This window comes from Balaenoptera physalus (genome assembly GCF_965194825.1).
Source record: "Balaenoptera physalus genome assembly, chromosome: 3".
NCBI lineage: Eukaryota > Metazoa > Chordata > Mammalia > Artiodactyla > Balaenopteridae > Balaenoptera > Balaenoptera physalus.
The window spans coordinates 87,645,253-87,666,560 of NC_138890.1; the positions used below are offsets into that span (position 1 = coordinate 87,645,253).

A 21,308-nucleotide genomic window follows, 5' to 3' on the forward strand; every position below is an offset into this window, starting at 1 on the left:
TCCCCAGAGTAATTTTTGTGCCGAGATTCTTCGGACAATTATATCTCACAGATGAGGATCTGGGATAAAAAGCAAGGCACAGAAAACTAACATTGACAACGTGATGAACCATACCACCTGCATCCTACTTTGGTTCTCCTCTACTTAGTCCTAGAACATCGATGGGGATCTGTTGTTTTAGAGATATAGTGATGAGAGAAACAGCCTCTAATTTTTTAGTAACTATAAAATCATGAATAAATATGTTATAACTATTCCATCTGATTTTTCCCAATCAATTTTCAACTTGATTTCATTTCAGGGTTAATACTCAGGGTCATTTTATATGCAGAAAATGTCCCTGAACTGAGTTTGTTGCCTCTCAGTCTCTCAACAGGCTTACTACTCCTGGATCAGAATTTTAATTGCGCTAACATTAAGGGCTACATTTTATTTCTGGTTAGGGGGATGGCAGTTAATACTAATAATATGTGAGTTGTGGCATAGCCTTAAATTCTTAGAGTAGATTGATAGCTGCTTAAAGGAAAACACAGTGGTGATATTTTTTTTTCTCTTTGTGCTTAAACCACAGATATTTATTTTGTCACAGTTCTGCAGGACAGAAATCTAAGATCAAGGTGGCAGCAGGAATGGCTCCTCCTAAGGCCTCTATCCTTGGCTTGTAGATGACCATCTCCTCCCTATACCTTCACATGGTCTTCCCTCTGTGCATGTCTGTGTCCTAATCTCTTCTTTTATTTCAAATTGAAGGATAATTGACATGTAACATTATCTTACTTTTAGGTATACAACATGATTCAATATTTGTATATACTGCAAAATGATCACCACAATAAATCTAGCTAACATTCGTCACCATATATAGTTACAAAATTTTTTTCTTGTGATGAGAACTTTTAAGATATCCTCTCTTAGCAACTTTCAAATATGCAATACAATATCATTAACTGTCATTGCCATGCTGTACATTATACCTATAGGACTTATTTTTTAACTGGATGTTTGTATCTTGTGATCACCTTCATCCATTTTACCAACTCCCTCCATCCTCCATTCCATACTTCTGGCAACCACCAATCTGTTTTTTGTTCTTAAGTTCATTTTTGTTTGTATTTTTGTTTCAGATTCCACATATAAGTAAGATCATACAGTATCTGTCTTTGTCTGACTTGTTTCACTTAGCATAATACCCTCAATGTCCATCCATGTTGTCACAAATGGCAAGATTTCATTCTTTTTTTATAGCTGAATAATATTCCATTGTGTATAAATACCACATCTTCTTTATCCGCTCATCCATCAACAGACACTCAGGTTGTTTCTATATCTTGGCTATTTTAAATAACGCTGCAATGAATGTGGGGATGCAGATATCTTTTTGAGTTGGTGTTTTCTTTTTTTTCATATAAATACCCAGAGTGGAACTGCTGGATCATATGGTAGTTCTATTTTTAATTTTTTGATTGTTTTCCACAGTGGCTACACCAGTTTACATTCCCAACATCACTGCACAAAAGTTCCCTTTTCTCCACATCCTCACCAGTGCTTGTTATCCCTTGTCTTTTTAATAGTAGCCGTTTAACAGATGTGAGTTGATAGCTCATTGAGGTCTTGATATACATTTCCCTGATGATTAGTGATGCTGAACACCTTTTTATGTACCTGTTAGCCATTTGTGTTTCTTCTTTGGAAAAATGTCCATTCAGGTCCTTTGCCCATTTTTTAACCAGACTATTTTTTTTTTTTTGATATTAAGTTGTATAAGTTCCTTGTGTATTTTGGATATTAACCCCTTGTCAGATACATGGTTTGCACTGGATGTGTTAACTAACCTTACTGTGGTAATCATTTCTCAATATATACATATATCAAATCATAATGTTATACACCTTAAACTTATATAATGTTATATGTCAATTATATCTCAATAAAGCTGGAGAGAAAGAGAAAGGAAATAGGAGTACAGAACAAGCAGGAAAAATTGAATGCACTTAAAAAATGGTAGATTTCAATATAAATAGCAATTATATTACATATAAATGGAATAAGTGCTTCAATTATAAGAGAAATATGATCAGACTACATAAAGAAAATTATAACCCTATGCTATTACAAGAGACATCTAAAATAAAAAGATACAGAAACCTCAAAAAGAAAAAGAAGACCCTATAAATGCTAACCAAAGGAAAACTGATATAGCTAGATTGATATCAGAGAAACTAGACTATTAAGAGAAAGCATTATCAGTGATACAGAGAAAGATGTCAAAATAATAAATTCAATTCACCAGGAAACTATTTATATCTATCTAAAATTATGCCTTCAAAATATGCAAGGCAAGAATTAACAGAAATAATAAAATATGATCTAAATAAATGGAGAGAGAAAATGTTTCATAGATTGAAATACTCAGTATTGTAAAGCTGATGATTTTTTCCAAACTGATTTTAAGAAATAATGCACTCATAATCAAAATCCCAACAAGTATTTTCTGAAACTTCACAAGTGGATTTTAAATTTTATGTAGAAATGCAACCATTATCTGTAAATAAAATTTTTTTCAATCCCATATTTTATCTATACATCCATGTTTTAATTTACTGATTTTAATCTTCAGAATGATACTGAATAGAAGGAGCTCTGCTGGACCTCCTTGTCTTGATACTGATCTCAGAGGAATCAATATCATTAAACTGATGCTTTAAAAAACTTTTTTTTTATCAGAGTTGAGGGAGTTCTCTTATAGTCATTGTCTTCTACATTTTTCTATAATGAATATACAATATATGTTTTTCAAAAGTGTTTTCTACATCTGTTTAGATTATATACAGGTTTTCTTTTTTATTCCGTTACTGTGGTGAATTACACTGACTGGCTTTCATATATATGTATTAACCTTGTTTTCCTAAAATAAAGCCGCACAGTCATGGCATACTATCATTTTTATGTATTGCTTGATGTGACTTGATAACATGTCATTTTAAAAGTTTTACATCCATGTTTATGGGTGATATTGACCTATAATTTTTCTTTTAATGTCCCTGTCAGGTGTTAATATTAAGATTTGTTAACTATATAAACTGAGTTGGCAAGTATTTCCTCCTCCTTCCCCCTTTATTTTTGGTCTCAGAGTTTTGCTTATTTTTCCTTTTTTTTTTTCTTTTGAGATTGTTGTTGTTTCTTAAATATATAGTAGAAGAAAGGTATGGTAAAATATCCCACTGTGAATATGATTTGTCTAGTTTTCCTTTTAGTTTTCTCAATATTCGTTTTATGCAACATATACGTTTAGAATTATTACCCCTTACTAATAAAATTAATATATATCATTATAAAATAACCTGACTTGTCTTTAATAATGTTCCTTGCCTTTGTCTGATATTAATCTAGCAAGATCAGCTTTCCTGTTAGCATTTGTATTATATATCTTTCTACCCTCTTTGCTTTCAAATGTTCCATGTCTTATATTTTATGTGCATCACTTGTAAGCAGCATATAGCTGTTGTCTCTTAATCTAGTCTCACAATCTTTATTTTCTGGTAGCATCAGGTAGCTCATTTACATTTAATATCATGATTGATATATTTGCAATTAAATCTACATCTTACTAACTTTTTTTCTATTTATCTTGCCTATACTCTGTTCCTTTTTCTCTCCTTCCTTGTCTAATTTTGGATCGATTGATTATCTTTTAGTATTCCATTTTCCTCTCCATTAACTCAGTAGTTGACTATCTTTTACTCTTCTGTCAGTGATTTCACTAGATTAAAACATTCCTCCTATCTTTACCAAGTCTAATGTTCCTTGCTACTCTCCCTCTTTTTCCATGTTAATTCAGGAACCATACAACAACTACTGTATTTCTTCCCTCTCTTGACCTACATGCTATTCTTGTTATGTATTTTAATTCTATATCTATTTTGAATGACAGTTGACTTGATTTCACTGCTTTATATAGTAATATTAATGGATTTACCCTCATAGCTACCAGAAAAAAGGCCAAATATGATAAACCCACAGCTCACTTAATACTCAACAGTGAAAAGTTGAAAACACTTCCTCTAAGATCAGCAAAATAGACTGGTTCAAGATGGTGGAATAGAAGGACATGTGCTCACTCCCTCTTGCGAGAGCACCGGAATCACAACAAACTGCTGAAAAATGATTGACAGGAAGACACTGGAACTCACCAAAAAAGATACCACACATCCAAAGACAAAGGAGAAGCCACAATGAGACAGTAGGAGGGGTGCAATCACCAAAAAAGCAAATGCCATAACTGCTGGGTGGGTGACTCACAAACTGGAGAACACTTATACCACAGAAGTCCACCCACTGGAGTGAAAGTTCTGAGCCTCATGTCAGGCTTCCCAACCTGGGGGTCAGGCAACAGGAGGAAGAATTCCTAGAGAATCATATTTTGAAGGCTAGCAGGATTTGATTGCAGGACTTTGACAGGATGTGGGAAACAGAGACTCCACTCTTGGAGGGCACACACAAAGTAGTGTGTGCATCAGGACCCAGGGGAAGGAGCAGTGACCCCATAGGACACTGAACCAGACCTACCTGCTAGTGTCAGAGGGTCTCCTGCAGAGGCGAGGGGTGGCTGTGGCTCACCGTGGGGACAAGGACGCTGGCAGCAGAAGTTCTGGGATGTACTCCTTGACTTGAGCCCTCCCAGAGTCCGCCATTAACCCCACCAAAGAGCAGGGTAGGCTCCAGTGTTGGGTTGCCTCGGGCCAAACAACCAACAGGGAGGGAACCGAGCCCCACCCATCAGCAGAAAAGTGGATTAAACTTTTACTGAGCTCTGCTCACCAGAGTAACACCCAGCTCTACCCACCACCACTCCCTCCCATCAGGAAACTTGCACAAGGCTCTTAGATAGCCTCATCCACCAGAGGGCAGACAGCAGAAGCAAGAAGAACTACAATCCTGCAACCTGTGGAACAAAAACCACATTCACAGAAAGATAGACAAGATGAAAAGGCAGAGAGCTATGTACCAGATGAAGGAAAAAGATAAAACCCCAGAAAAACAACTAAATGAAGTGGAGATAGGCAACCTTCCAGAAAAAGAATTCAGAATAATGATAGTGAAGATGATCCAGGACCTCGGAAAAACAATGGAGGCAAAGAGCGAGAAGATGCAAGAAATGTTTAACAAAGACCTAGAAGAATTAAAGAACAAACACCTAGAAGATTTAAAGAACAAACAAACTGAGATGAACAATACAATAATTGAAATGAAATATACACTAGAAGGAATCAATAGCAGAATAACTGAGGCAGAAGAACGAAGAAGTGACCTGGAAGACAGAATGGTGGAATTCACTGCCACGGAACAGAATAAAGAAAAAAGAATGAAAAGAAATGAAGACAGCCTAAGAGACCTCTGGGACAGCATTAAACGCAACAACATTCAAATTATAGGGGCCCCAGAAGGAGAAGACAGGGAGGAAGGACCTGAGAAAATATTTGAAGAGATTATAGTCGAAAACCTCCCTAACATGGGAAAGGAAATAGCCACCCAAGTCCAGGAAGCACAGAGAGTCCAAGGCAGGATAAACCCAAGGAGAAACAGGCTGAGACACATAGTAATCAAATTGACAAAAATTAAAAACAAAGAAAAATTACCAAAAGCAACAAGGGAAAAACAACAAATAACATAGAAGGGAACTCCCATAGGTTAACAGCTGATTTCTAAGCAGAAACTCTACAGGCGAGAAGAGAGTGGCACCACATATTTAAAGTGATGAAAGGGAAGACCCTACAAGCAAGATTACTCTACCCGGCAAGGATCTCATTCAGATTCGATGGAGCAATCAAAAGCTTTACAGACAAGCAAAAGCTAAGAGAATTCAGCACCACCAAACCAGCTCCACAAAAAAAGCTAAAGGAACTTCTCTAAGTGGGAAACACAAGAGAAGAAAAGAACCTACAAAAACAAACCCAAAACAATTAAGAAAATGGTCATAGGAACATACATATCAATAATTACCTTAAATTTGAACGGATTAAATGCTCCAACCAAAAGACACAGGCTTGCTGAATGGAGACAAAAACAAGACCCATGTCTATGCTGTCTACAAGAGACCCACTTCAGACCTATGGACACATACAGACTGAAAGTGAGGGGATGGAAAAAGATATTCCATGCAAATGGAAATCAAAAGAAAACTGGAGTAGCTATACTCATATCAGATAAAAGAGACTTTAAAATAAAGAATGTTACAAGAGACAAGGAAGGACACTACATAATGATCAAGGGATCAATCCAAAAAGAAGACATAACAATTATAAATATATATGCACCCAACATAGGAGCACCTCAACATAAGGCAACTGCTAACAGCTATAAAAGAGGAAATCGACAATAACACAATCATAGTGGGGGACTTTAACACCTCACTTACACCAATGGACAGATCATTCAAACAGAAAATTAATAAGGAAACAGAAGCTTTAAATGACACAATAGACCAGAGAGATTGATTTGATATTTATAGGACATTCCACTTGAAAACAGCAGATGACACTTTCTTCTCAAGTGCACAGGAAAATTCTCCAGGATAGATCACATCTTGGGTCACAAATCAAGCCTTCGTACATTTAAGAAAACTGAAATCATATCAAACATCTTTTCCGACCACAACACTATGAGATTAAATATCAATTACAGGGAAAAAAACGTTAAAAACACAAACACATGGAGGCTAAACAATACGTTAGTAAATAACTAAGAGATCACTAAAAAAATCAAAGAGGAAATTAAAAAATATCTAGACACATATGACAATGAAAACACGATGATCCAAAACCTATGGGATGCAGCAAAGGCAGTTCTAAGAGGGAAGTTTATAGCAATACAATCCTAATTCAAGAAACAGGAAAAATCTCAAGTAAACAATCTAACATTACACATAAAGGAACTAGAGAAAGAAGACCAAACAAAATTCAAATTTAGTAGAAGGAAAAAAAAATCATAAAGCTCAGAGCAGAAATAAATGAAATAGAAACAAAGAAAACAATAGCAAAGATCAATAAGACTAAAAGCTGGTTCTTTGAGAAGATAAACAAAATTGATTAGCCAGACTCATCAAGAAAAAGAAGGAGAGGACTCAAATCAATAAAACTAGAAATGAAAAAGGAGAAGTTACCACAGACACTGCAGAAATACAAAGCATCTTAAGACACTACTACAAACAACTCTATGCCTATAAAATGGATAACCTGGAAGAAATGGACAAATTCTTAGAAACGTATAACCTTCCAAGACTGAACCAGGGAGAAATAGAAAATATGAACAGACCAATCACAAGTAATGAAATTGAAACTGTGATCAAAAATCTTCCAAGAAGTCCAGGACCAGACGGCTTCACAGGTGAATTCTATCAAACATTCAGAGAAGAGCTTAAAACCCATCCTCAAACTCTTCCAAAAAATTGCAGAGGAAGGAACACTCCCAACATCATTCTATGAGGCCACCATCAGCCTGATACCAAAACCAGACAAAGATACTACAAAAAAAGAAAATCACACACCAATATCACTGATGAATACAGATGCAAAAATCCTCAACAGAATACTAGCAAACAGAATCCAACAACACATTAAAAGGATCATACACCATGATTAAGTAGGATTTATCCCAGGGATGAAAGGATTCTTTAATATATGCAAATCAATCTGTGATACACCATATTAACAAACTGAAGAATAAAAACCATATGATCATCTCAACAGATGCAGAAAAAGCTTTTGACAAAATTCAACACCGATTTATGATAAAAACTCTCCAGAAAGCGGGCATAGAGGCAAACTACCTCAACATAATAAAGGCCATATATGACAAACCCACAGCAACTATCATTCTCAATAGTGAAAAAGTAAAAGCATTTCCTCTAAGACCAGGAACAAGACAAGGATGTCCACTCTTGCCATTCTTATTCAACATAGTTCTGGAAGTCCTAGCCACGGCAATCAGAGAAGAAAAAGAAATAAAAGGAATACAAATTGGAAAAGAAGAAGTAAAACTGCCACTGTTTGCAGATGACATGATACTATACATAGAGAATCCTAAAGATGCCACCAGAAAACTACTAGAGCTAATCAATGAATTTGCTAAAGTTGCCAGATACAAAATTAATGCACAGAAATCTCTTGCATTCCTATACACTAACAAAGAAAGATTAGAAAGAGAAATTAAGGAACCAATCCCATTCACCACTGCAACAAGAAGAATAAAATACCTTGGAATAAACCTACCTAAGGAGGTAAAAGACCTGTACTCAGAAATGTATAAGACACTGATGAAGGAAATCAAAGATGACACAAACAGATGGAGAGATATACCACCTTCTTGGATTGGAAAAATCAATATTGTGAAAATGACTATACTACCCAAAACAACCTACAGATTCAATGCAATCCCTATGAAATTACCAGTGGCATTTTTTACAGAACTAGAACTGAAAAATCCTAAAATTTGTATGGTGACACAAAAGACCCCAAATAGCCAAAGCAGTCTTGAGGGGAGAAAATGGTGCTGGAGGAATCAGGGTCCGTGACTTCAGACTATACTACAAAACTACAGTAATCAAGACAGTATGGTACTGGCACAAAAACAGAAATACAGATCAATGGAACAGGTTAGAAATCCCAGAGATAAACCCACGCACCTATGGTCAACTAATCTATGACAAAGGAGGCAAGGATACACAATGTAGAAAAGACAGTCTCTTCAATAAGTGGTGCTGGGAAAACTGGACAGCTACATAAAAGAATGAAATTAGAACACTCCCTAACACCATACACAAAAATAAACTCAAAATGGATTAGAGGCCTAAATGTAAGACTGGACACTATAAAACTCTTAGAGGAAAACATAGGAAGAACACTCTTTGACATAAATCACAGCAAGATCTTTTTTGACCCACATCCTAGAGTAATGGAAATAAAAACAAAAATAAACAAATGGGACCTAATGAAACTTAAAAGCTTTTGCAAAGCAAAGGAAACTACAAACAAGACGAAAAGACAACCCTCAGAATGGGAGAAAATATTTGCAAACGGAGAGGATTAATCTCCAAAATATATAAACAGCTCATGCAGCTCAATATTAAAAAAACAAACAACCCAATCAGAAAATGAGCAGAAGACCGAAATATACATTTCTCCAAAGAAGACACACAGGTGGCCAAAAGGCACATGGAAAGCTGCTCAACATCAGTAATTATTAGAGAAATGCAAATCAAAACTACAGTGAGAATTGATGACTGACTAAAAAAAAAAAAAAAAAAACTACAGTGAGGTATTACCTCACACCTGTTAGAATGGGCATCATCAAAAACTATACAAACAACAAATGCTGGAGAGGGTATGGAGAAAAGGGAACCCTCTTGCACTTTTGGTGGGAATGTAAATTGATACAACCACTATTGGGAATGGTATGGAAGTTCCTTAAAAACTAGAAATAGAATTACCATATGACCAGCAATCCCACTACTGGGCATATACCCAGAGATAACCATAATTGAAAAAACACACATGCAACCCAATGTGCATTGCAGCACTATTTACAATAGCAGGTCATGGAAGCAACCTAAATGCCCATCGACAGACGAATGGATAAAGAAGTTGTGGTACATATATACAATGGAATATTACTCAGCCATAAAAAGGAACGAAATTGGGTCATTTGTAGAGACGTGGATGGATCTAGAGAGTGTCATACAGAGTGATGTAGTTTAGAAAGAGAAAAACAAATATCGTATATTAACGCATATATGTGGAAACTAGAAAAATAGTACATTTGAACCGGTTTGCAGGGCAGAAATAGAGACACAGATGTAGAGAACAAATGTATGGACACCAAGGGGGGAAAGTGGTGGTGGTGGGGTGGTGTGATGAATTGGGATATTGGGATTGACATATATATACTAATATGTATAAAGTGGATAGCTAATAAGAAGCTGCAGTATAAAAAAGAAAAACAGATCAGTAACAAGACAAGGATAACTACTCTCACCACTTTTATTCAACACTGTATTGGAATCCCTAGCCACAGCAATCAGACAAGAAAAAGAAATAAAAGGAATCAAAATTGGAAAGGAAGAAGTAAAACTGTCACTGTTTGCAGATGACATGATAATATTGATATATATAGAAAATCCTAAAGACACTACAAAAAAAAACTATTAGAAGAAATGAATTCAGTAAAGTTGCAGGATAAAAAATTAATATAACAGAAATGTTGCATTTCTGTATATTAACAATGAACTGTCAGAAAGAGAAATGAAGAAAAGAATCCTATTTAAAATTACAACAAATGGGCTTCCCTGGTGGTGCAGTGGTTAAGAATCTGACTGCCAATGCAGGGGACACGGGTTTGAGCTCTGGTCTGGGAAGATCCCACATGCAGCAGAGCAACTAAGCCCGTTCACCACAACTACTGAGCCTGCGCTCTAGAGCCTATGAGCCACAACTACTGAGCCCAAGTACTGCAACTACTGAAGCCTCGCACCAAGAGCCCATGCCCCACAACAAGAGAAGCCACTGCAATGAGAAGCCTGTGCACCACAACAAAGAGTAGCCCCTGCTCGCTGCACCTAGAGAAAGCCTGCACACAGCAACAAAGACCCAGCACAGCCATAAATAAATAAATAAATAAATACTTTAAAAAAAATTACAACAAAAAGAATAAAATACGTAGTAATACATCTAATAAAGATGTAAAAGACTTGCAATCTGAAAAGTATAAGATATTGATGAAAGAAGTTAAAAATGACACAAACAAATAGAAAGCTACGTCATGATGGTGGATTGAAAAAAATTAATAATGTGAAAATGACCATACTACTCAAGGCAATCTACAAATTCAATACAATCCCAATGGGATTTTTCACAGAACTAGTACAAATACTTGTAAAATTTGGATGAAAACACAAAAGACTTCAAACAACCAAAGGAATCTTGAGAAAAAAAGAACAAAGCTAGAGGTATCACATTGCCTGATTTCAAGCTAAACTACAAAGCTACAGTAATCAACCAGTATGGTACTGTCACAAAAACATAGATCAACTGAACAGAGTAGAGAGTCCAGAAATAAAACTACATTTACATGGTCAACTTATCTATGACAAAGGAAGCAAGAATACACAATGGGGAAAAGACAACCTCTTCAGTAAATGGTTCTGGGAAAACTGGACAACTACATGCAAAATAATCAATCTAGACTACTTTCTCACACCATATACAAAAATAAACTCAAAATGGAAAAAATTTAAAACCTGAAACCATAAAGCTCCTAGAAGAAAACATGGGCTGTATGTTCTTTGACATCAATTTTAGCAATTTTTTTTGAATCTGTCTCCTCAAGCAAGGGAAACAAAAGCAAAAATAAACAAATAGGACTATGTCAAACTAAAAAGTTTTTGCACAGTGATGGAAACTATCAACAAAATGTAAAGGCCGCCTACTTAATAGGAGAAGATATTTGCAAATGATATATCTGATAAGGAGTCAATGTCAAAAATATACAAAGAACTCATATGACCCAACATCAAAAGAACAAACAACCAGATGAAAAAATGGGCAGGGGACCTAAATAGACATTTTTCCAAAGAAGATATCCAGATGGCCAAGAGACACATGAAAAAATGCTCAACATCACTAATTAGAAGAGAAATGCAGATCAAAACCACAATAATATTACCTCACACCTGTCAGAATGGCTATTATCAAGAAGATAACAAATAACTAGTGTTGGCAAAGATGTAGAGAAAAGGGAATTCTCATGCACTGTTGGTGGGATTATAAATTTGTGATGCTACTATGGAAAACAGTATGGAGGTTCCTCAAAAAATTAAAAATAGAACTGCCACACAATGCAACAATTTCACTGCTGGATATTTACTGAAAGAAAAGAAAAACACTAATTTAAAAAAATGCATCCCCATGTTCATTGCAGCATTATTTACAATAGCCAAGACATGAAAGCAACCTAAATATCCATCAATAGATGAATGAATACAGATGATGTGATACACACACACCCACACCCACACCCACACACACACACACACAGGAATAGTACTCAGCCATAAAAAAAAAAAGATGAAATCTTGCCTTTTGCAACATGAATGGATCTAGAGGGTATTATGCTAAGTAAAATAAGTCAGACAGAGAAAGATAAATACTGTATGATTTCACTTATATGTGGAATCTAAAAAATAAAATGAACAAAGAAAACAAAATGAAAATGGAGTCATAGATACAGAGTGCAAATGGGTGGTTGCCAGAGGAAAGCAGGAAGAGGTGCAAAACAGTTGAAGGGGATTAAGAGGTACAAACCTCCAGTTATAAAAAAAAAAAAAAGAAAAAGAAAAAGCTATGGGTATATAACATACAGCATAAAAACTTTGGTTGATAATACTGTAATAACTTTGTATGGGGACATATGGTTACTAAACTTATTGTGGTGATCATTTTGTAATGTATGCAAATAACAAATCACTAGGTAGTACACCTGAAACTAATATAATATTGCACATCAACTGTATTTCAATTTTTAAAAAAGCAAAAAAAAAAAAAAAAAGACATCCTGTGGCACTCAGCATTGGGAATATGTGATTATGCAAGAAAAAGTTAAAAAAGAAAGGGAAAGAAGGAGAGAAGAAAAGAATTAAGAAAGAAAGAAAGAAAGGAAAAAAGAAAGAGATTGAAATGTACAAAGCCAATAGTAGTAGGTGGGAAATTCTCTGATTCATCAGACATGTAAAATCATAAATGGAAGATTAGATTCTAAATGATGCTTAAAAAAAACAAGAAGTTTCTTTTATCAGGAATACACTTAATAATGGACCATTATAAATAAACAATATATCCATTTTTCTTTGTTTATGGGAATTGTGTGAAATAAAATATATCAGAATTTTTGTGCTTGTAAAGTATAAACATGTAGTAGTTCTATAAAGATCAATTTTATTTGTGTGTGATGTTTTATGCATCTCAGTAGAAAATATATTTTAGAATATTTGATGCATATTTTCCTGATAATATCCAGTGGTCTAAATGAAACAGTTGGTAAAAATTGGCCCAAAAAAGCAACACAAATATTTAAAGCAAGATTAGAGATATGCTTAATAGTTATTTAATTAAAATATATAATTTGGATTTGGGGATATTTGTGGGGATTTTTGGTTTTCTTAGAAGCATTTTCTTATTTTTTAATTCTAATAAATATTTACTTTTAAACCTAACTTTGTATACAAAATTTGAATTCCTTCTTTTAAAAGAAGGACCAAAGATAATGAGTTTCAAGTTCCACACACCCTGAACACAAACCCTCCTTTTATTGATTTATTCAGTGTTAATAAATACTCTGCTTTTGTTTGAACATAAATTTCTTAACTCTGCATTTTTGAAAAAGATGTATTGGGTTTGAATTCTAGGTTTTGAATTATTTTAAGCCTTTGAAGATATTTCTCTTTTTTTTTCTGGTTTCCTTTCTTTTTTTTTTTTTGCCACACAACATGTGGGATCCTAGTTCCCCAACCAGGGATCAAACCCATGTCTCCTGCTTTGGAAGTGCAGCAGCTTAACCACTGGACCACCAGGGAATTCCCTGGTCTCCATTCTTTCTGTTGAAGTCAGCTGAAATTCCACTTGTTACATCTTTTTAGATAAACTTTTTTTTTTCTGGCTGCTTTAAGGCTTTTACTTTTTCTTTAGATTTAGCAGTTTTACTATGCTATGATACGTCCTATTTATTGTTCACAGTATCTTGAATCTGTGGTTTGGTGTCTTTCATCTTTTATAGAAAATTCCAAACAGTTTTTTTTTTCCTATTTTTCCTGCCTCCATTCTCTTCTCTCCCTGGAACCTCAGAAGTATAAACCTATATTAGAATTTCTTTCATAATATTTTCTGTATTTTCCCTCTTTCTGCCTCTGCATGCTTCATTCTGGACACTTCCTTCTGAAATGGCTTCCAATTCATCATTGTCCATTCAACTCTGAATATTTTTAACTCATCCCTTAAATTCCTGAATTTAGATGTTATATTTTTTCAGTTACAGAAGTTTTGTAATTTGTTGCCTTTTATGTCTCCAGCCCTCTTTCAAAATTACCACACTTTACTTATTTCCTTAAGCATGTTGAACAGAGTTATTTTAAAATCTGTATCTGATTTTTCTATTATTTGTATTACCTATGATTCTATGTACCACCTAGGTTATACTATGTTGTTACTCTTGGGTTTTGGCCACATTTTCTTCTCCTCTTGTATGTTAGGGTATTTTCTGTAGAATGTCACCCACTATATATACAAAAACAGTAGAGACAATTTGAGGCTTAGGGTTATGTTATTTTTTTCATGAAGAAATTTATTTTTCCCATGGCACAACGCTAGTGGCACTAGCAAATCAAAAAAAAAATTAATTCTTTCAAAGAATAAAAGGATTCAAAACATGTCTCCACCTCTGAGAGGACAGGGCTGTTTATAGCTCACTTTTACCCTCAAGGTATAAATGTTCTGAGTTTTAACCTATGGAGTTGACCAACGTCTCACCATCTTGGAAGGCCCTGAAGTCCAATTTTATAATACAAGCCTCATGAGCCTGTCAAAAACTCTGCTTAAATGAAAATGAAATAAGAGAGATACAAAGAAGAATGGAAGAAATAAAAATGTCCCTACGCAAGGACTACAGTCTGTGTAGAAAAGCCCAAAGAATCCATAAGAAACTCTTAACAAAATCATAAGATAAAAGGTCAGCACACAAAAATCAATCATATATACTAGCTATGTACAACTGGAAAGAAATGAAAAACAACACTATTTATAGTTGCAACAAAAATTAAATATTACTATAAACCTAACAAAACATGTACAGGAGCTCTATATTGAAATATTTAAAATGCTGATAAAAGAAGTAAAAGACAACCTAGATAAATAAAGAGATATACCATAATCATGGATGAGAAGATTCAACATACTAAAGAGGTCAAAAATCCCCAAATTCATCTATAGATTTAATGGAATACCAATAAAAATCTTAGAATAATGTTTTATAGATATGAACAAACTGATTCTAAAAGTTATATGAAAGGTCAAAGAAAATGGAATAGCTAAAACAATTTTGAAAAAGAAAACAGTGGGAGGAAGTGAATTTAACACTTACCAAAGACAGTGTAGTATTGATAAAGGGATAGCACACAAATCAATGGAAAGGAAGAGAAAGTCCAGAAATATTTCCACACAAATATGGCAATTTGATTTTTCACAAAGATACAAAAAATTTAATGATTAATTATAGTGTTTTCAATAAATAGTATTGGAGCAATTGTATATCAATGTGCATGAAAGATTGTGAACTTTGACCTGAACATCTCATTTTATACAAAAACTAATTCAAAATAGATTAGATCTAAATATAAACATAAAATTATAAAACTTTTAGAAGAAAACAGGAAATATATTTATGACCTAGAGTTGGTTAAGAGCCCATAGACATTATACTAAAAGCAAGACCTATAAAGGAAAAAAAATTTTTTAATTAGACTTCATCAAACTTAAAATTTTTGCTATGACAGGCACTGTTAAGAGAATGGAAAGACAAACCACAGACTGAGAGAAAACATATACAAATCATGTATAAGATAAAGGACTTGTTACTAAAATATATAAAGAACTCTTCCTTCCCTACCATGAGGTGGAATGAGCAAAGGAGAAAGAATACAAATAATACATTTGGGTCTCCTCCTCAAGGAAGAAGTGTTTGCTGCCAACATTCTCTAGTTTTTTCTTCTCTTAATCATTGAGTTTAATCATTAAGCCTGTGGCCAGCTGGGGCTGGGACTTTCGCTTTCAGGGGAGAAGAGCAAGCTATCAGGGCAGAGACCTGCTCCCACCTTCACAAGACCACTCTCCTAAGATGACCACCACCACTGCTCTTTTGCATATTATCCTAGGACACCTTGCAGACAGTTTAGACTTGGCTCTGGCATATTCTGAAATTGATCAGAAAGGAGCATCAGTTAAATCAATTCCACTCTGTACTCAAGAATGAAAATAAAACTCATTCTCTTCTCTATTGTGGTTCTCAAGTTACATCCAGCAACATTACCTAAAACAGCACCTCATAAATCCTGCAATGAAATTAAATGACAACATGAAGATACTCTAATAATAAAGTGCCAACATAGAGATGCACCAAAATTGAATATAAACCCCTACCTATTATTAAATTCCCAGAGAGAAAAGATCAGAGATTAAATACCCTTGCAAATATAAGTCCAAAAACATTCAAGTCCAAAGGAATTGAACTTCAAAATGAAATTTTCTTGCTCTTGAAAGTTAAAAGCTCAAAAAGTCCTAAGAGCTTCCTCCCTACTTTTCATTCTGCTCAGTCTCAGTCAGAGGCATTCTCAGTGCGTGGGTGCAATTACATATCACCTTGCATATTCCAGGCAAGATTATGTGCTCAAAACAGCACTTAGTTTGCCAGACCATACAGAGATACAAGATTATCTGAATAAAGAAGATGGGTGGAGAAAGATGTTGATCACTTGTGAACAAACTCAATTGAGAAAAATCTTGCAACAGTTAATTTTGTCACTATGCCTTTACCATTATCTGGAGGAGGGGAAGGCATCTATCTATGCATAGTGCCTCATTTCCCAAAGAGTGGCATTTGAGATATACTTGCCTTCTACAGATTTTAGAATTCGCAGTGGTGGCCTGAAGTATGTATGTTTGGTAAAGCCCAAACACCTTTACTGTAGCACAGAGTGGAAAATTCTCACAGGTACTCTCCATGGAGTATCAGAGTTCCAGAAACATCGTGCTTGTGTTACTTAGGCTAGGTTGCTTCCATCAAGAGACAATCAAGTCAGATACAGTGAGGTTTACAGGTACACAGAAGTTCCTAAGCATGTGGGCTGAGAACAGCCTTATTTAAAACAAAACCTAAATGTCTTCTCTTTTGTATCAGATCCCTTTAAGCTGCACAAACGTTCCTAAACTTTTCTCCAAACCACCTTCTCCAAGATGAAGCTCCTATAGGACAAGTTGATTTTCTCTTTATTAATATCTACTTTGTTTCCCTGAGTCTTGTTGTTATTTTAGAATCAGTTACATTGGGAAGGGACCTGCAGTGAAAGCAACCAGGAGTGAGGCCTGCAGAATGCAGTCCTCGTGCCTCCCTAAGTACATTTAACCAAACTCCATCTGGGGTCACAGATGCATATATTCTGCAGTCTGAAGTCTCACCTTCCTTAATTGCTCTGCTTTACCACTGTCTTAGAACTTATGCTGTCCTTTTTGTTTCGCTAGCTTAATATGTTCAATTTCTCCTAGTGAAAAATAATATATATTTTTCCTCCATTATAATACATTTTCATTCTGATCAAAGCTATATAATATTACCAAGTGAAAAGAAATAAGGATTTAAAAACTTGTAGAAGCCATCCATTTTAATAAAAATATCACTAATTTTAAATTATATTATATACATGTAACTATGTTATATATACACACACACATATATATATATATATTTTTAGTATTTTTCTTCTAATTCAAAAAAATTGGTGACTAATTTGTTTTTCAAAATTGTATTCACTTCTGTGTTAAACTGTAATAAGCCAGTCAAATCCATAGAATCTGCTTGTAAACATTTTGACCTATTATAAGTCCTACAATGTATTATCCTAATATAATTTTATCAAAATAGAATTCCAGTTTTCTTAATAATAAAAATATATTTTGGCTTTGTATGCCTCTTTACAAAGAGGTCTTATGTATACAAGTTCTCTTAAGCCTTAGAATGACTCTATGAGATAGTGTATTACTGTTCCCATTTTATAAATGAGTAAACTGGGATTCAGGGGTAGATTTTCCACACTCCGAATATTTAATATATGGCCAAATTTGGACTTGAAAACAAGTCTGATGACTCTTAGTTCTTTTCTTTTCCTGCAACAGTAGTAAGACTTGGAGAATTTTAGGGAATCATCATTATCAGTGAATTATTTAGCTAATGCCTTCATAATGCTGTATAACAAATCACCAGCTGAGGGCTTCTCAATCTCCACAATATTGACATTTGTGCTAGATAATCTTTGTTGTGGTGCCTGTTCTCTTTATGGTAAGATGTTTAGCAGCATTAAAGGCTTCTACGCCCTAGAGCCATCTGTAGTAGACAGAATAATAGCCTCCCAAACATGTCCACATCCTAATCCCCAGAACCTATAAATATGTTACCTTTGCAAGATGTGATGAAAGTGATGGGATGTTACTCTCAGGATCATCTTTCATTTTATAATATTCATCTTAACAGACTGGGGTGGGGAGAGATTCTTCTACTGGCCTTGAAAAGTAAGTAGCCAAATGTTGAACTGCCCATAGATTGGGTCACAAAGTAAGGAACCTCATATGACCTCTAGGACCTGAGATCATTGTCCAGATGACAGCCAATAATAAGCCAAATAAGTTTGGAAGCAGATTCTTCCCTAACTGAGCCTCTAGATGAGAACACATCCTGACAATACTTTGCAGCCTTGTTGAGATGGCAGAGAACCAACATAAGCAAGGCCTACAATCTTGACCCATGGAAACTGTGAGATAATAAATGTGTGTTGTTTTAATTCATGAAGTTTGTGGTAATTTGTTATGCAACATGAAAACTAACGCACCGCGACCATGAATGAGACAGGCCTTAAAGCTATCAATGGTAGTTCTGGCAGGGAAAGCAACTCAGTATCCAGAGTAAGTATCTATTCCAATGAGAACAACGTACTGCCCTTTCCATGATATAAATGGTCCTGTACAACCAGCTGACTGGCTTTCCTGGAGAACAGTGCCCTAAAAGGGGCTCAGTGTTGGTCTGCTGTTGACAGGCTACACACTCAGCAGTGGCTGCAGCCCAATCAACCTTGGTGAGTGGAAACCGATATTGCTGAGTCTAAGGATAACCTCTAACCCTAACAATATGGACACTGTGTGAGCCCACTGGGCAAGAATGGGTGGTTGAGGAAAGGGGCCTGACTGATATCCTTAGGACAGATCATGTGGCTTTACACAAAAATAGTGATTTTATTATCTCTTACTGTTGCTTCTTGTCAGGAATCTGGTAAGAACTTTGCTTCTTATTTGGGGTCTCTCATGGGGTTTCAGTCAATGTCAGCCAGGGCTCTATTCATCTGAAGGTTTGACTGGGTCTGTAGTGCCCACTTCAAAGATGGCTCACTCACATGGTTGGCAAATTTGAGTCCTGATTCTGACCCTTAGTACCCATATTATTTGGGGATAGTTGCTCAAATTCTGTGAGCTCCAGTCTGCTTGGCTATCAGAGATAGTAATATTTAATTTGTAAGGTTGATTTGAGAATCAATGATCACATGTCAAAGCACCTGGCAAAACTTATACTCACCAAAGGACACTGTTCTATCATAGAGGAGAGAAATGGGAGCTAATATTGGGAGTATGACTACGAGTTTGTTCTGGGGGAAGAAAATGATTTAAAAGGCCAAATTTAAACAATTATCAGAAAGGGCCTCAAACATAAGAACCCAGACAGTCCCAGGAAGCATTCTCTATCCCTCCCCCTTATCTCCTTATAGTGCTTCCAGCCCCATTTCCTTTCTAATGAAATACAGCATAATGGTCTAGCAGGAAGGGCTCAGCACAAAGGTCTGTCCATGCTTCCCAAGGGGTCAGTCTCCTTCTTTCCCAAAGATATACCAGAAATTTCTACATAGCTTTTTGCTCTACCTCACTCACTATTAGTGAAGTCCATGGTAAGGCATGCCTATCCCATGTAGAACTTATTTTTTCCAGTTAAACGGTTATACGTGTTGCCCCTTGTGCTCTCCTATCTCTGTCCCTTTGCTCAGGCTGTTTCTTCCATCTTGAAACCCTCCCATTCTTTTCTTGCTAGAAAATCTATACTTGTTTCAGGGTCCATATCAAACTTCACTTCATCTTTAGAGTTTTCCCTGACAGATTTCTCTTTCTTTGGATACCTCTTAGCATATTATGCCTATATCAAAGTGTTATCAATGAAAAAAATGTTGCCTTCCATATCAGTAAAGAAAGGATGTTGCCACCATCAAGCCATCACATTACACCCACCCCCAACAGTGAGCCCTAAAGGAACTCAGGATAGAAACAGGGTGCCCACCATCTAGCAGTCAGCTGCTGCAGCCACCCCTAATGACAGTGCATCCTGAGAAGACTCAGGATGAGAAAGCACAGAATACTGGCCCCAGATAGCTCAGGTGCATATCAAAGGAATGATTTCAGTGAGCCCAGACTCTTGCATCTTCCCATAGATAGAAAAGCACTAAATTCCTTAACTTGAGATATCTGGTTTTCTTTATTTTTTTAAACATCTGTATTGGAGTATATAATTAACAGTAATCTTTTGAAGTTCCAACTACCTGGTCTTTGTTGCAAAAACTCCTATTTATCCTGGCTCCTCCCTTACCTCTTCTGAGCAGCCTCTCAGAGCTATCTGAGATGCTGTGTCCTGGGCTTAAGTCCTCAGTTTTGTCTGCCAAATAAAACATGAAAAGATGCTCAGCAGCACTAATTATTAGAGAAATGCAAATCAAAACTACAATGGGGTATCACCTCACACCAGTTAGAATGGGCATCATCAGAAAACCTACAAACAATAAATGCTGGAGAGGGTGTGGAGAAAAGGGAACCCTCCTGCACTGTTGATGGGAATGTAAATCGATACAGCCACTGTGGAGAACAGTATGGAGGTTCCTTAAAAAACTAAAAATAGAATTACCGTATGACACAGCAACCCCACTAGTGGGCATATACCCTGAGAAAACCATAATTTAAAAGGACACATGTACCCCAATGTTCACTGTAGCACTATTTACAATAGCCAGGTCATGGAACAACCTAAATGTCCATCAACAGATGAATGGATAAAGAAGATGTGGTACATATATTGAATGGAATATTACTCAGCCATAAAAAGAAATGAAACTGGCTCATTTGTAGAGATGTGGATGGACCTAGAGTCTGTCATACAGAGTGAAGTAAGTCAGAAAGAGAAAAACAAATATCATACATTAACACATATATGTGGAATCTGGGAAAATGGTACAGATGAACCTATCTGCAGGGCAGGAATAGAAAGGCAGACGTAGAGAACGGACGTGTGGACACGGTGGGGAAGGGGAGGGTGGGATGAATTGGGAGACTAGGTTTGACGTATATACACTACCATATGTAAAATAAATAGCTGGTGGGAACCTGCTGTATAGCATAAGGAGCTCAACTCAGTGC

General features: G+C 35.7%; 1 pseudogene across 1 annotated transcript in view; it reads right to left on the reverse strand.

The window, feature by feature from the left end:
- LOC309657844 (transcription initiation factor TFIID subunit 12 pseudogene) overlaps positions 1-21,308 on the reverse strand; it is a 45,968-nt pseudogene continuing 24,660 nt past the window's right edge. The window contains exon 1 of the transcript in view: positions 1-21,308. This exon is cut by the window's right edge and continues 24,660 nt beyond it. The product of the transcript in view is annotated as a transcription initiation factor TFIID subunit 12 pseudogene (transcript).